This window comes from Ovis aries, chromosome 1 (genome assembly GCF_016772045.2).
Source record: "Ovis aries strain OAR_USU_Benz2616 breed Rambouillet chromosome 1, ARS-UI_Ramb_v3.0, whole genome shotgun sequence".
NCBI classification, from domain to species: Eukaryota; Metazoa; Chordata; class Mammalia; order Artiodactyla; family Bovidae; genus Ovis; species Ovis aries.
This window is the reverse complement of record NC_056054.1, coordinates 202603963-202621884: the sequence shown is the minus strand read 5'-3', so window position 1 is coordinate 202621884 and position 17922 is coordinate 202603963. Positions and strand designations below refer to the sequence as shown.

The 17922-nt window shown below is 38.3% G+C and overlaps 1 protein-coding gene across 5 annotated transcripts in view; it reads left to right on the top strand.

Moving 5' to 3' along the window:
• MAP3K13 (mitogen-activated protein kinase kinase kinase 13) overlaps positions 1–17922 on the top strand; it is a 158098-nt gene that overhangs the window by 18107 nt on the left and 122069 nt on the right. For 3 of the 5 annotated variants that reach the window (XM_027957536.3, XM_042233561.2, XM_060419582.1), the window contains exon 1: positions 15473–15568. The exons of 1 other annotated variant lie outside the window; for it this stretch is intronic. The gene's annotated coding sequence lies outside the window, so the exon portion shown is untranslated. Of the gene's footprint in view, positions 1–1522; positions 1747–15472; positions 15569–17922 lie in introns of those variants that run through there. One more of the 5 variants, XM_060419588.1, reaches the window with a different exon arrangement.

Genomic DNA, 17922 nt, shown 5'->3' with positions numbered 1-17922 from the left:
AGCTCTACTGAAAATTCTGGGAGCCTCTTAAAGCTTCTGTGAAAAGGCATCTTCTCTGAGCTTGTATGAATTGTATTGTATTGTAAGATCTTACGGAAAAACCCGAATGAACTTTGACCAAACAAGTATGTACCTTCCCAATTAGTTTCTTTTTCAGGAGTTTGTAATCTTTTGCTCCCTCTGGTGTTGATCTATAGTATTGCTGATTTTCTGGTGCTGGAACCCGTCTCTGAGCTCTCTTCTGTTCTCAGTGGGACTTGACTTCCTAGGAGCTGAGTCAGAGATGTTTCGAGTTAACCAATTTTGTGTCTCAAAATTATTTCCCTAAAGAATTCAAAAGAGTGGAGTTTTGATCTGAGTAGTACCTTAGGACTTTCCTCCTACTTTAGAATGACTTTTCTGGAGAATGTTCCTAGTAGTACTCGTTGTTGCTTCCATTCTTTGAGAATGTTAGTCTTGCAATCCCATACATCTGCTGTCATTCCCTGAGTCATCTTTGCTCATTTTCTTCCCAGCCCAGGAAGGTCTTCAAGACTTCACATTCTCTTTAGTTATTGTCTGACTCTCCTTTCCTTCTCATTCAGCTGTTTTGAAAGAATTTCGGTGCTTTTTTGGTTGAAATTAAGAGAAAGGATAGGGGGAGGGAGAGATTCAGACACATTTTTTTAAAATATGGTGGTTCTTTGTATTTGCTGAAATAATTTATTAAAATATTAATTGCATCACTGTTTTAAAAGAAAATAATCTGAAGTTCTATTAAGAAGAAAATGATGAATGAATTTCAGTTCATTCATTGTAATAAATTTCATCAGTGCATTGTAGAGCTACTTTTATCAACATGGATCAATCTAAAAAAAAAGTTGCATAAAATAAGTTTTGGAAGGATCTTACAAATTTTCATAAAGATGAAAAATAGTACAGTTGACCCCTTGAATAACACGAGGACTAAGGACACTGACCCCTACACAGACAAAAATCCACATATAACTTTTGACACCCCCAAAATTTACTAATAGCTTATTGTTGACAGGAAGCCTCACCTATAACATAAACAGTCAATTTATATGTATTTTGTATGTTATGTGTATTATATGTTGTATTCTTTTTTTTTAATTGGAGGCTAATTACTTTACAATATTATAGTGGCTTTCACCATACATCGATACAAATCAGCCATGGGTTATTCTTATAGTAAAGTAAGCTAGAGAAAAGAAAACATTATTAAGGAAATCATAAGGAAGAGGAAATATAGGTACAGTTGTTTAGCCGCTAAGTCATATGCAACTCTATGCAACCCCATGAACTGTAGCCCGCCAGTCTCTTTCTGTACATGGGATTTCCCAGGCAAGGAGACTAGAGTGGGTTGCATTTCCTTCTCTAACAGGTACAGTGCTGTGTGCTTAGTGGCTCAATCATGTCTGACTCTTCGCAACCCGATGAACTGTAGCCCACCAGGCTCTTTCTGTCCTTGGGACTTCCCAGGCAAGAATACTGACGTGGGTTGCATTTCCTTCTCTAATAGGTGCAGTCCTGTGTACCTAGTGGCTCAGTCATGTCTGACTCTCTGCGACCCCATGGACTGTGGCCCACCAGGCTCCTCTGTCTGTAGGGATTCTCCAGGCAAGAATACTGGAGTGGATTGCCATGCCCTCCTCAAGAGGATCTTCCCAACCTAGGTCTCAAACCTGGGTCTCCCGCACTGCAGGTGGATTCTTTTCCATCTGAGCCACCAGGGAAGCCCAATAGGTACAGTACTGTACCTTATTTATCAATACCATATGTTTACATCTGTTTATAAGATGAGCCATCTGTCTGTCAGTACCTACATCAGTATTGTGTTATGTGATACAAAACATGGTGATGTTATCCATGTTACTAACACTGGACATAAAAAATGAAAAAATAATGAGATAATGTGAAAAAGAAATTCATATTTATACAGATATAACAATTTGTACATTGATAATGAAGAAGTAGCAGTATGACTGCTTTATGGAACCCGAATGTATCAGTATGATTGCTTCATGTTAGTTCAGCCTATACACTAATGAATGAATCATTATAAAATTTTCATGGCATAGATATTACTATATTATTCATAATGCAATATTAGAAACACTTTTTAAAAAGAAAACCTTATCTATGATAATAAGCTATTTCTCCATTTAGAGAGACAGGCATAGTATATGGTAATGTAATTCTATGAAAGCAAAGTTATAAAACAGAAAATGAACACATTATTTTTATATTAAATATCACTCACCTTATGCCCATATTAGGATAGACTAGTATCCATGTGTACTTTTATGCATTCATGATATAACTTTTTCTTAAGTTTTTCAATATTTCTAAGCTATCTGGTTCATCTGTGAGTTTTTCAAATTGTGACAAATTTCCAATAATTTTTCCAGTATATTTATTGAAAAAAATCCACGTGTGAGTGGACCCACACAGTTCAAACCTGTGTTGTTCAAGGTCCCACTGTACTTTTGGGGGGGATGATGAACACTATATTCAGAATAGTGATTTAAGTATTAGAGAGAAGTATGTGAATTTGCAAGGGTACTGGGAGTGTTTGAAAATTTGTCTATTTTGGAAATTATCTGACAGAATTATGGAAAGATGAGAGAGTGGTGGGAAAGAGGTGAGTTTTAAAGTTAACTTGTGGATTAAAATTGGAAAGCTCTTTGGACTCTTAGGCAGCTCTGGAGGCTGGCTGGCTGCTTTCTCTACTTGTCTCCCATGGCCTCTGGATTCTAACCGAGAAATGATCTTACTGAGTCTGTTGGTCGCAGTGTGATAGGGAATGCTGCCACGGTAATACCCCTGTTTCAAACATGGGTCCCTGGGTTAGGACAGCAGGATATGCTCACACAAAATAGTGTTTCCCAGAAAGGGGCAGCGGAGTGCAGCACTTCCTAAGAGATGAAGACACAGGCTTTCACCCACTGCAGTTTGCCCTTTCTCGGCTTCCTGTGCATCTCTGTCACTGTGTAATCACATGGCACAGTAATTGATACATATCTGCCTGTCTTACTAGATTGTCAATTCTTCAAGCACTCATTCTTAAGTACATAGTAGGTGCCTAATGAATGTTTGTGGAATGAATGCAAATGAGCATACCCTTCCAAGAGATATAATAGGATTAGTAAAAATATGTAGGTATACCTTGGTATATGAAAGTGTAAAGTGAAAGTCACTCAGTCATGTCTGACTCTTTGTGACCCCATGGGCTTTACAGTCCATGGAATTCTCCAGGCCAGAATCCTGGAGTGGGTAGCCTTTTCCTTCTCCAGGGGATCTTCCCAACCCAGGGGTTGAACCCAAGTCTCCTGCATTGCAGGTGGATTCTTTACCAGCTGAGCCAAAGGGAAGCCCAAGAATACTGGAGTGGGTAGCCTATCCCTACCCCAGTGGATCTTCCTGACCCAGGAATCAAACTGGGGTCTCCTGCATTACAGGCAGATTCTTTACCAACTGAGCTATTAGGGAAGCCCTGGTATACGAAATATGTAGCCAAATGGGATCTTTTTTCATAGCTGATATATATGTTACACATTAGAATAACAATTCTTAAACATTAGAATCATCCTGGAGGACTAATTTAACAAAAAACAGATTGTGTGTGTGTACGCATGCATGCATGCACGTGTTTTAACAAAAACACAGACTGCTAGGCCCTAACCTAGAGTGTCTAATTCAGTAGGTCTGGGTGGGGCCTGAGAATTTACATTTCTAACAAGTGCTCAGGTGGTACTGATGCTGCTGGTCCAGAGACCATAGTTAAGAATCATCACATTAGAAAAATCCTGGGAAAAGAATATGGAGATGCACAATGAGAACAGCAAAGTCACATGTCTCTTTCCTCTAAGTATCACTCCTTTTGGAAATGCCTCCTAAAGAAATTGAAAAGAAAAAAAGAGAGAGCGAAAGCAAATTATTCTAACAAACAAATTTTGCTATTTTGCTGTATTGCAAGTGGACTATTAACCGCCATTGCTTCCAGGTCCTACTTTATACAGTGGGGATAACAGCATATTTTTAAATTAAAAATATCTTGCAAGGTTATTGTGAAGATTAAGTTTTCAGAACAATGTCTGGCTTAGTACATATTAGCTATTCTTACATTTTTGGTTAATAAGTTGCAAAACTAACCATAGAGAAGAAAAGAGAAAGAGAGAGGTCTGAGCAGAAGGTATCAATGTAAGAGTCAATAGGATATAAGAAGTCAGTAACGGAAAATGTTAGTCATTCAGTTGTGTCTAACTCTTTACAACCCCATGGACTGTAGCCCACCATGTTCCTCTGTTCGTGGAAAGAGGAAGAATACTGGAGCGGGTTGCCATTCCCTTCTTCAGGGGGTCTTCCTGACTCAGGGATTGAACCTGGGTCTCCCACATTGCAGGCAGATTCTTTACCATCTGAACCACCAGGGAAGCCCTACTAAGAGAAAACCCTGAACAAAAAAGGCACAAGATATTTTTCCTTTACACGTGAAAATGAAATTGTACCTTAGAAGCCAAAAGACCTCTTGACTTTGCATTTGAGAGTTTACTGTTTGGGAACTCTATTCATTATGCTGTAATGGCCTATATGGGAAAAGAATCTTAAGAGTAGATACATACAAATAATGTCAAAAGTGTTTTTTTTTTCTTCTTTTTACTAACTAGATGAGAATTGTGAGGTAGAGACAGAAGAGAGAAGTGCTTGGAAGAAAGCAATTTGATTATCTAATTTTTCCTTCCTCCCTGCCTCCAGCCTGTACACTTTTATTCCAGCTTCATTTCAAAAATCAGGTTGCAGTTGTACATGAAATTATTATCCCATTTACTGTGCCTTCCTAAACTGGAGGCCGTAGGGACTGGGAACATAGTGAGCTGTAATTATTGTGATGTCATGCTAATGATTTAAAATTTTTCTTTAAAAAATATTTTATATTCTTTAGATAGTACTGAAGCCATTCCAGCCACTATTATAAAATAGTGCTGAGATATTCTAGGAAAAATATTAAGGAGCAGCCCTCCCTTTGCTGAACTTGCCCTGATACTCTTTCCCCATTCACTCTTGTGTACCAATTCATCTCTACTTCTGAAATACGAATATATTCTGTCGAAACTGAGATTATGAAATGTTTGATTTTTTTTTTTTTTTTCTGTGCTGTAAACAGCATTTGAGAGCAAGGTAGATGACTGGGCTCAAATTCCAGAGTGTACTTATCATACTTTCACCTTCTGAAAATTAGGGAGAAAAGTGCCAAGGGTGAAACTAGGGGTGTGGCCTAGATTGGGGAGATACTTTGTTTCCATTCCACATAATTCCCACTGTTGCTTATACTCTGTATTGATTTTCTGTGGTTCAGGGTTGGTTTCAGGACTGCCTCACACTTGAAAGGACAGGTTTTGCCATAAGCCTTTTCGCAGTAAATCTGAAATAACTTCCTCTCGGTGAAAATAGGTATTTTAGAAAATCTGAAGTAAAGCAGAAACAATAAGTGCTTTATTATTATGCAGGTAGTTATGCTAATATAACAGGAATTAAATGTGTGGACTAAGATTCTCACTTCAGCATTATCTACTGACATACTTAAAAAGTGGGCTTTGATAGCTTGGAGCTATACAAGATGAATTTTTGAATTGGGTGATTATGTGAAGTTTTTCTGTGTATAATTGACCCTATAAATACATACTGTCAAATACAATTAAATTTAATCTTTTCTTAAATGGTCCAAGGGGAAAAAGCATTTCATTTTGTGTAAAGTTTATTGATTCATCAGCAATAAAAATCTGAGTTCAAGGTACAGAGACAGACACCACTTGGCATGCCATTATAATGTGTCATGTGAAAGTAGTTTCTGTTTGCAATTTCCAGATAGATACTCCAGAACTGACAGGGGAATTCCAGCAAGGTCACTCACCTATTCAAATTTTGAAGAAGGAAAAATAGCAAAGGAAAAAGAAAAGCCTTCGTGTAAACATTAACCTATTTGCTTTTAAGTAGCTCTCTCTTTTCTTTTTTAAATATTGAAAAGAGAGCTCAAACTGGGTTTCCTTTATATTCCAAATCAAAAATAATAAATTTAATTAACTTGGAAGTTAAGTTTATATCTCTGTGGTCTATTATAGCTCTTCTGCATTGGCAAAATATCCAGTGCTTAGGAAAATAGTTTCCCAATGTCCAGCTCTTAAAACACAAAAAGAGAGAGTAGAGGCAGGAATTCTTAAACTGTTTTCATTGCGTTTTCTTTGATAGTTACATCAGATGAAACAGATCTAGTTCTTGTTCTTGAGGCTTAATAACCTGCCCTTAAGTGACACTGAGAAACAGGCATTTGACTAAGTAAACATGGCTGGATGTACATGATGAATTAAAGTATTGTCAGTCCCTAAATGTCTTTTGTGTGGCCTAAATACACAATGAAATGTGGGCTGTTCAGAAAATAGCAAGAAGAGTTATTCATCCATAGGCTGGCAGTTTATTCAGTCCTGATTCTTTAAATCTGTGTTTTATTTAATGTTAACATTTGCATAATGATAGCATATTGAATTTAGTCTTAACTTCTTGTTATGGTATAGCTTACAGATTTTTCCTGTTGCAAACAGTGTGTGCGTTTGTAGGGAAAGGTTCAGTGTCTGACCTGTGGTGGTCTGTCTAGTTTGATGCTTTCTGTCCCTCCTGTTCCATGCACCTCATACTGTTGCAGAGATCACAAGTGATTTGCTATCTACTGGGGGACAAAGTAGGGCTTTTATAGAAGATGTTTCTTAAACACTGAGTAGATATAAAATATTTATAAAAGATCTGTAATGCTTATGGAATAACTATATGCAAAACATATGTATCCCTACCGCCCAGTTTTACAAAAGCAATATGACCATTATTCTCTAATATCTCCTATGCACTCCTCTGTGATCCCAAGCTTTTCATCCTCCCTCAGAGGTAACCAATGTTCTGATTTTTTTGGGGGGGGGTGCCGCAATCTGCAACTTGTGGAATCTCAGTTCCCCAACCAGGGGCAGAAACTGTACCCCTGCAACAGAAGCACAGTGTCCTTCCAGAGAATTTTGTGTTAATAATTTTCTTGCCTTTTTTCAATGGTTTTATCATGTATCTGTGTATCCTTAAACTGTTTATATATTAGTTTTATTTGTTCTTGAGTTTTAAAACAGTAGACTTATATTGTATGTGTTTTTCTGGGACTTAACTCTTTTGGGGATCAGTGTTACAGTCTTAGATCTATCCGTGTCAATGTGTATAGTTGTTGTTCATTAGTTTTCACTGGGGCATAACTTTGCATCATATGAGTATTCCAGAATTTATTAGCAGAGGAGTTGATTGATGAACATATGAGATAGTCCCATTTTTAGTTATTATGCACATTGCTCCTATATGTATACATATTCCTGAATATACATCTGCCACATACATGTAAGAACTTCTCAGTGTTTCCCAACCCTTTTCATGCCATAGCACACATGGAAAATTATAGATAATATTTGTACAAAGCTTTCCATTACAGGAATGAAGCTGTGTCTCTGGCCTGGGGACTTCTTCTTGGCTGAAGGATTGAGGAGATCCATATCTGGGCCCTCCTGTGAGATCCACCCCTGGGCACCCTCTATTTGTTGCCCACCAGGGTGCCATGGAGCAGCAGTTAGGATGCTGGGTTGAGGTGTGTACCTGGGGCTTAAATTGCTGGTTGTAGGAACATGCTTCTTCATCTTTTCTAGATCATAACAAATTGCTTGGTGACACTAGTAATTCCCTTTAACTGATATCCAAAGTGCTTGTATCAATTCTTGTTCCTTTAATATATATTTAGGACAGAAAGGGAATCACTGAGAATTCTACCACTCTCATGATAATTAAGGTGAAGTAGGAAAACAGATGATGTGATCACTCACCTAGAGCCAGACATCTTGGAAAGTGAAGTCAAGTGGGCCTTAGAAAGCATCACTACGAACAAAGCTAGTGGAGCTGACGGAATTCCAGTTGAGCTGTTTCAAATCCTGAAAGATGATGCTGTGAAAGTGCTGCACTCAATATGCCAGCAAATTTGGAAAACTCAGCAGTAGCCGCAGGACTGGAAAAGGTCAGTTTTCATTCCAATCCCAAAGAAAGGCAATGCCAAAGAATGCTCAAACTACCGCACAATGGTACTCATCTCACATGCTAGTAAAGTAATGCTCAAAATTCTCCAAGCCAGGCTTCAGCAATACGTGAGCTGTGAACTCCCTGACATTCAAGCTGGTTTTCGAAAAGGCAGAGGAACCAGAGATCAAATTGCCAAAATCCGCTGGATCATGGAAAAAGCAAGAGAGTTCCAGAAAAACATCTATTTCTGCTTGATTGACTATGCCAAAGCCTTTGACTGTGTGGATCACAAGAAACTGTGGAAAATTCTGAAAGAGCTGGGAATACCAGACCACCTGACCTGCCTCTTGAGAAATCTGTATGCAGGTCAGGAAGCAACAGTTAGAACTGGACATGGAACAACAGACTGGTTCCAAATAGGAAAAGGAGTACATCAAGGCTGTATATTGTCACCCTGCTTATTTAATTTATATGCAGAGTACATCATGAGAAACGCTAGACTGGAAGAAACACAAGCTAGAATCAAGATTGCCGGGAGAAATATCAATAACCTCAGATAGGCAGATGATACTACCCTTATGGCAGAAAGTGAAGAGGAGCTAAAAAGCCTCTTGATGAAAGTGAAAGAGGAGAGTGAAATAGTTGGCTTAAAGCTCAACATTCAGAAAACGAAGATCACGGCATCCGGTCTCATCACTTCATGGGAAATGGATGGGGAAATAGTGGAAACAGTGTCAGACTTTATTTTGGGGGGCTCCAAAATCACTGCAGATCGTGATTGCAGCCATGAAATTAAAAGACGCTTACTCCTTGGAAGAAAAGTTATGACCAACCTAGATAGTATATTCCAAAGCAGAGACATTACTTTGCCGACTAAGGTCCATCTAGTCAAGGCTATGGTTTTTCCTGTGGTCATGTATGGATGTGAGAGTTGGACTGTGAAGAAGGCTGAGCGCCGAAGAATTGATGCTTTTGAATTGTGGTGTTGGAGAAGACTCTTGAGAGTCCCTTGGACTACAAGGAGATCCAACCAGTCCATTTTGAAGGAGATCAATCCTGGGATTTCTTTGGAGGGAATGATGCTAAAGCTGAAACTCCAGTACTTTGGCCACCTCATGTGAAGAGTTGACTCGCTGGAAAAGACTCTGATGCTGGGAGGGATTGGGGGCGAGAGAAGGGGACAACAGAGGATGAGATGGTTGGATGGCATCACCGACTCGATGGACGTGAGTCTGAGTGAACTCCGGGAGTTGGTGATGGACAGGGAGGCCTGGCGTGCTGCGATTCATGGGGTCGCAAAGAGTCGGACACGACTGAGCGACTGAACTGAACTGACTGAGGAAAACAAAATAATGTATTATTCCCTAGGATATCAATTCAGATTTGCTTCCTCAAAAACATGAGACTGTCAGCATTTCTTTAAGAAGTGACAGCAGAGAGTTACAGGAAGTAGATGATGTTCAGAAGTGACAACATGGCTCTGTAATTTGTAATTAACTGTGAAAGCTAACAGTCCAGGCTGAATGAAATACGTGTGAAAGCTGTAATTTTGTCTTTCAGGTTCAGTGCTGCATTACCTTTTTGTTTCTTAGCCTCAAGAGGTACTTTCAGACAAGGTATACATGGTGAAGTAGTGAAAGCTATTTGCTATGTTGGTAACTTTTATTGGGTTGGCCAAAAAGTTTGCTCAGGTTTTTCAGTACCATCTTACAAAAACCCAAACGAACTTTTTGGCTAACCCTATAGTTTAGAGATTCAGACGTTTAGAAAAGAAGCTGGTGTAACTATTCTTAAAATTGATTCTCTTTGGAATAGTAAAAAATCCCTAAGTATCAGAATTACAGTAGGGTAGTAAATGATGTTGATATTAATTTCTTCCTTCAGATGACATTAGACTAGATAGTTGATTTTTTTTTTTAATTACTAATCCTACATAGTTTGCCATGCCATTTTCAAGAAGCATCTGTATATCACCTACACTGTTACTGCTCTAATGGTTTTCTCACACAAAAGATTTAAAAGAAATCTTTACTTGGTGGAAGCATTGCCTTGTGGTTTGTGGACCAAGGCTGTTTAAAATTAGATGGAAAATACCAGAGCAAAGCTTTCAAATATATCCTTGAAGCATTTGCCTGCAATGCAGGAGACCTGGGTTTGATCCCTGGGTCTGGAAGATCCTCTGGAGAAGGAAATGGCAACCTATTCCATTACTCTTGCCTGGAAAATCCCATGGATGGAGGAGCCTGGTAGGCTACAGTCCATGGGGTCGCAAAGAGTCGGACACGACTTAGCAACTTCACTTCACTTCAATGCCAAAGCAGTATGTTAATTTACTTAGCAGGAAATTACATATGAAAACTACACTTGCATTTTACCAATAGACCATGCACTACACATCCGCCAAGATTTCAGCTGTTTTGTTATAAATTAGAATTTGAAGCATAGTCACCAATTCTTGCGTTAACATCTGTGTTTACAGTATATGTCTGTATGTGTATGCTTATACATACACATTTATGCATGTGTATATGCACGCATACCACACATACATACATATTTACCCTATGTATATATATAAATTGTATATATGTCTGTATATATTTACACGCACATATATATATGGTATTGGTTGGTACTTAGTATATATTCATCATTCTCAAATAACATTGATAAAGCATCTAAGTATAGTTGACAGTGTGACTTCCTTCTCAGTATGTAGCCAAGCTCACCTATAGACATAAAAGATAAATAAGATATGGAAATATCAAATAATGGTAAATATGATAAATCCAATATTTTGTTCATTATTTTTCTTCTTTGTGAAATGTTTATTGTAATTTGCCATGTGGGGCCATAGTTCACTGAGTTATTTTTAAAATTATAGTTATCTTGAGTTTTAGTAGCAAGACTGCATTTCAGGATAGCTGACCATTATATTGGTGCTTCTCAAATTTCTGCCCAAGTACCCCTTTATGGAAGTGGAGAATGAATTTGTAGCCCTGAAAGTAAGAAGGTGACCCCCATACTTGAAATTTTAGGACCTGTTTGAATTTTAGAAACATATGCAAATTTTGCATTCTTCTCTCTTGTTTGTAAATTTTCCTCCTAATGAAGCTGATTCTACAAAACAATCTATGCCATAGCTTCATATACCCAGTTTGAGAAGCATGATAATAAATGGAATCCCATTTCTTGAAGGCCTTTGACTCAGAATTGCTCTCTTCTAAGAAAACTTCGATTTTTGTGATCCAGGCTCCATTTAGGCTTCACCGAAAGTGAAAGGATCTCCTGAGTGACCTCCTTTGCCATCAGTTCTCTCTCTTTAACCCATCGTGATGTGTTCTTTTGTATATCCTCACTTCTTGTACAGTACATTTGATGGAATACCTCTTTGATCTTTTATCTTGGTTTCCCAGAAATTACCTCACCATGCTTGTTCTCAAAAGCCTCTGCCCATTCCTTCCCTGTCTTCTTTGCTACGATGCTCTTCCCCCTAACTGTGGTTCTGTTCTGCAGCTCACCTTTGGCCTCTCCTTCCTTCCTCTGTATCATCTTTCTCAGCTATCCCAGTCTGTCCTCTCCCCTGAACTCTCATTCTCTAATATTCAGAGGCCTTTTGGACGATCGAACTAAAAGATTTAGGGTCACTCTCACATCCCCAGTGCCTTGCACAGTGCCTGGCATACTAAGTACCAACAAATATTTGCTGAATGAATTAAATAAATGTATCTCATTCCCCTTCAAACCAGCTTCCTTTTCGAATTTTCATCTTTTGTCCCTAGTTTCATTATTCTTATCTCTCTCCACTACTGCAAATATTTTATTTTTTTCTTCTGAAATATGTTATATCTATGTTAGTTCTTTTCATTGTGTTTTCATGACTTACCCTCAGGCAGGCCTTCATCACCTCATGCCAGGATTACTCCCACCGTTTCTCATTTGGCCTCTTTGATTCTAATCTGTCCTCTCTCCAAGCCATTTCCACCATAGCTGCCCTATTAACTTGTTAAATGTTTCTTGTGTGAATAAACTTTTTATTTAGGGAGTAGTTTTAGATTTACAGAAAAGTTTGCAAAAATAGTACCTTCACCTAGTTTCTCAGATGGTAACATCTTATGTAACCATGGCTCATTTGTCAAAATTAAGAAGTTAACAGTGGTACGTGACTATTAACTAAAATCCAGACTTTATTTGTTTTTTGCCAGATTTTTTACCACTCTACTTTTTCTTTTCCAGGATGCCATATTGCCACTTAGCATATCTATATTTTTAAGTAGGTAACATCAGCTTGGGAAAAAATTCAGAAAGGACAAAAGGATGCATAAGTCTCCTTCTCACCTTTGAACCATAGCTACCAGTCCCTTCCCTAGAGAGAACCCACTGTTTCTGGATGCTTGGATGTTCTTCCAGAGAGATTTTCAGTGTATTCTGTCTCTCTCTCTCTGTCAAACATACACACGCAGATAGTTGCATTCTACATATAGTGCTCTGTACTTTACCTTTTTAAACTTAATACAGCTTGATCATTCTTTATCAGCAACATAAATATGCCTTGTTTTCTTATTACACTGGGTATCTGCGCTATAATTTACCAGTTCCCTTCTCATTGACATCTTTAACTTTTGCAAACAATGCTGCAGTGAATATTTATGGACATGTTATCATTTTATATATGTATTTTTTAGTTATTACTGGGTCAGAGGGGATATGTATTCATAATTTGATTGCCAATTTGCTTTTCAGTGGTTTTACCAATTTATCCTCCATTATTTACCCATAACTTCACCAACACTGTGCCTTATGTGACTTTGAACTTTGCCAATTTGATAGGTTAAAATGATGTCTTTGTATTTTGAACTGTATTTCTCTTATAATGAATGAGATAGAGAGTCTTTTTATATATTTAAGAGCCATTTATATTTCGTCTTTTGTGAACTGTTCATATAACTTTGCCCATTTTTCAATTTGGTTATTAATGTACTCATAATTTTATTTTCCTTCTTTAAAATATTTCAATTTTACCTATTTTCTAATATATTAAGTTTAAATCCTAGTTCCCTTTTCAAGACTTTACATCATATGTCTCAGCCCTAGTTTTGCACTACTTTCCAACAATCACTACTGCTCTGGGTTTTATACTCTTACAAGGGCACACAGTACTCACCCCAGCCTTCTTTCATAGTGGCCCCCATCTCCTCCCTCCACTATGTCTCTGCTTTTGAGACAGAGATTGTTTTCACTTCCTACAATTGGGAAAACTTCCTTTTAATTTCAAGTAGACTTCTGGAAAGAATAATTAATTGATAGTTTGTAAACTCTTAGAAAATGATAATCACTGAGACAGCGCTGAAAAACAAAATGGAACAACTGCTGACATAGAACTAACCACGTCTCCATTTCCAGACACGTTCTAGTGGACTGGCACGCTGCAGACACACCTTTATTATTAAGGCATTGATTTCATCCTTCTGATATACTTGAGAAGTTAAAAACACTATAGGCTACATGACAGTAAGTGTTTTTGTAGCTGATCCGACTTGTGTACAAAGAGTATTGATTTATGGACCGAGGTCAAATTGAAGATCTCTGATAACAGGACTCTGTTCTCTGTTTCAGAATTCTGTTCTTGATCTTGATTACTCAGTGTTTATTTATTGATAACTTGGTAAATACATGGAGATGAAGTCAGTGCAGTTAGGGTTAAAAAGATATTTCTGATGACAGAGTACAGAGGCATGATTCAAAATTACCTTAATATTAGAAGGATGGGCTAAGAGGGGTGAACGGATACTTATGGAGTTTGGGATGGACATGAACACACTGCTATATTTAAAATGGATAACCAACAAAGACTTACCGTATAGCACATGGAACTCTGCTCAGTGTTATATGGCAGCCTGGTTGGAAGGGGAGTTTGAGGAAGAGTGGATACATGTATATGTATGGCTGAGTCCCTTCACTGTTCACCTAAAGCTATCACAACATTGTTAATTGGCTATAACTCAATACAAAAGAAAAAGTTATAAAGAAAAAAAAAGCAAGCTACCAAGTTTGTCAGATTTTTAAAAACAAAATTTTAAGTTTTTTTTTCTTCATCAGACTTCATTTGGCATATTCTATCAGTTTTGGGTTTATGTTTTCAAAAAGACATTTTGAAATTAAAGTACCTATATTTCTATTGCTGCCATAAAAAGTGGTCACAAGCTTAGTGGCTTAAAACAACACAAATTTATTATCTAACAGTTCTGTAAGTCAAAAATCCAGCGTGGGTCTCATGAGGCTAAAACCAAAGTTTTTTCAGGGCCGTGTCCCTTTCCAGAGGCTCTAGAGAATGTTTCCTCTGGCCTTTTCCAGCTTCTATCAGCCCCCTTTCTCCATCTTCAAAGCCAGCAAGAGCAAGTCAAGCCCTCACATTGCCCCTCTCTTACCAAAGCTGGGAAAAATTGGACATATCCAGATAATCTCCCTCTCTCAAAGTTCTTAACCTTAACGGCATCTACAGAGTCCCTTGGCTATTAAGGTAACAGATTCCAGTGATTAGGGAATGAACATCTGTGGAGGAGGTCATTATTCTGCCTACCACAGTGCTTATTGCAGAAAATCACCAAGATAGTGAAGGGGCCAAATTAGATACAATAATCAGACTAAGAAGAATTGAAGATGATTCCAAATATATTGCTTAGGAGAGAATAAGATAATGTTTATAAAGTGATTAGTGTAGTTAAATACATAGTAAATGGCTTTTGCTCCAAAGGCTAATGCTACAAATTATGGAAATATAGTAGCTCAGAGGGAAAGAAGCTTAGGGATGTGGAAAAGGATGACGCAGCATAATATTTTATCTTGTGAAGATCTTAATTTGGTGGGGGTCGGGGGGAGGATCTTAAGTTCTCACTTTACATTAGGTCAGCAAGTGGTTTCAATGTCAGAAAGCACTACGTTTAATAAGAACCCTGCGTTGTTTCCAGCTAGTGAAAGAGCTGGGGCGGATGGAGGTAATGGGGAACTATAATGGAAAAGCAACTTCCTGGCCTCTTTCTGCCGTGATTATACAATGTATGCACTCTGAGGAGACGGGAGAACTTTTATGAAGCAAGATTTTTGAATCCCAGAGGATTATTGTGTTGGTTGGTTGGTTTGGTTTTTCTAGGAACACAGGGAAATTCCCTCTGAAACCAAAACCCAGCCATCAGAGATTAGGAGACTCCTCAGGCTTTCTCTGTAATCTTCCATAAATTTGCGTCTTTAAGCATGTCCAGGTAAACCTCTGAGAAGTCGCTGATAGGTGGTTATCAAGCAGAAGTTTAATGAACAAACCCTCCCACCTTGTTGGGCGGTAGCTTCCAAGGCCGTGGTAAATGTGTATCAGTGAACCTGACCCAGAACCAGCCAGGAAGGGAACCAAGTTTAGTCTGTGAGGAAGCAGGCAGCTGCTGGTAGTTTCATGCTGTCTGATCCGACTTCAGGTTGCTGCAGTGTAAGTATTTTTTTAAAAATATTTTGATATTTGAATATGAAAGCATTGTGGAAACAATTTCTAAGATTAAATTAAGGTACTAAATCTTGTATACTAGACCTACTTGCAAGAAAGTTTCAGCATTTCACAATAGTTTTATTTCATTTTATTTTTTTTAAGAAAAGGGAAGTCCGAAAGTCTTTCAGCAAGTGTTCTGCTAACGCAGGTCCTCCTGCTTGCATGAGATGACTTTTAATATCATGTCTTTGATTGAGCAAAGGTGCTTACGGTCAGGAAGTAAAAGTAATGGAATATATATCTGGTGCTCAAAGATTGATTATTTCCAAGTAGTGCTGCAGTTTCTCCCTGATGTTCTTAATGGTTGCTGTCTCTTTAGTTTAGGCTCTTATTACAAGATTATGTTAGCAAATATTTAGTAGTCTCTCAGGTAATTAAACTGGAGCTTTTGATGTTCAAAGAAATCAAATGAATGAGAACTAAGTAGAACTAACATGATTTAATCAGATATTGGGATCCTAAATTTGAGAGCAACAGAGTGTATTTTCAAAGACGAGGAACTTTGTGAAATGGATGGAAATGGCAAGCAGCCTTAGAAATTTCTTCCAACTTTGGAGAAATATGTTTTTAAGACTTTGGCATATGTACTAATTTTCCAGACTAAATTCCCCATACTGTCCTATGTAAAATAAATTTCATATATGAAGTGAAAATTGTTGCAATTCAGCTGTTGTAGTTCTGCTTTGGTACTAGGATTCCAGGAACTACTCATTGTTATACAAACATTGACTCTACTGAGTGCAGCTATGAGAGTGTTAAGGTTGCATTTGGTGCTAGAGAGGTTGTTATTTTCTGTTTCTCTTTTGCCACGATATATCTGAGGAAAAAAAAAAAATCTTGGTACTGGAAAATGGTATAACTTTGAACAGAGAAACAAATTTTGATGTGGTTAATATATTATATAAAAGTTATAAAGGCTGGCAGTGGGCCAGTAGCCTTTCAGATCATTCAGGAAGTACTGATTGTTTATATGGAAGTACTCTGGGTTTCCCCTTTGCTCTAGCTTCACCTCAGACCTCAGGGACGTTCAGTTTATTTTTCTAGTCTGCCTCTTATTCCTACTGGACTTGAGTGAGAGCCCACATGGCACTACTGGGCCCCAGCTGACCCTTGGTGGGATAGAAGCCCAAGTCACACTGTCCTAAGCAGGTTCTATGACTGTAATAAAGTGAAACCTTGGTTCATCCTGTAGACGGCTGAACTGCAATGATTCTAGGTTCCTGAGCTGACTAAAACTTTGCCAACTCAATAGCTGTTGCTGGGCCAGGTTACTTATTTAGTTATCAGTTCATGGGGGGGCAGGGGTTGGGTGTCCTGGAAGAGAAGCCAGTATGGCAGGTGACACTATTACCAGGGAAGCAGCTATTTACTAACCGTATTTGAAGTATTTCGGTCCTTTAACCACCTGGAGGAACACACAGGTGTGCCCGGGCTTAATCTTAACCAGATACTGTCAGGTTTTGTTTTTTTTTTAAACCAACTTCCAGTAGCTGTCTCTAATACCCAGACCATTGCACATACCCCATGAAGCCTGTATGATCTGCTTTCTGACCACCTGTTAAACATCATTGCCTACTTCATTCACTTCACAAAGTTTGCTCCAGCTACATAAATGTCTTGGTGTTTCTAGAACACATCAAGCGTGTTCCTGCCCCAGGGTGTGTGCTGCCCTGCCAGGACAACTTTCCCCTGCAGTATTTCTGCCTTCCTTCCATTCAGGTCTCTACTCAGATACCCCCTCCTCAGAGGCATCACCACCTCACTTCCGCTACATTGCTTCTTTTTCCTTCATCCTGATTTACTTTTCTTAAATAGCTACTTGGCGTAATTTAATCAGTAAAATATATAGTCTTTCCCACTAGAATAGAAATTCTACGAGGGGCAAGAACTACATCTTGTTCAGTGCTATATTGTCAGTGCCCCAAATAGTGCCCACTGGACACACAGTATGTTCTTGGTAAACATTTGTTTCATGAATAATTTAATGTCAGTTGGTACCACTGAAATTTACTTCTAACCATAGGAACTCCACTCCGGTATTCTTGCCAGAGAATCCCAGGGACAGAGGAGCCAGGAGGGCTACAGTCCATGGAGTCGCAAAGTCAGCAACTAAGCACACACACACACACACACACACACACACAGGAATTTTCAATGAATTTTTTGAATAGGTGATATATTCACATGGTTCCAAGACCAAAATATATTAAAAAGTTATTTTGAAATCTTCCCACCCCAGTCCTCTATCCATTCAGGACCTCCAAATCACTATTATAATTTTTATTACTATTACTATA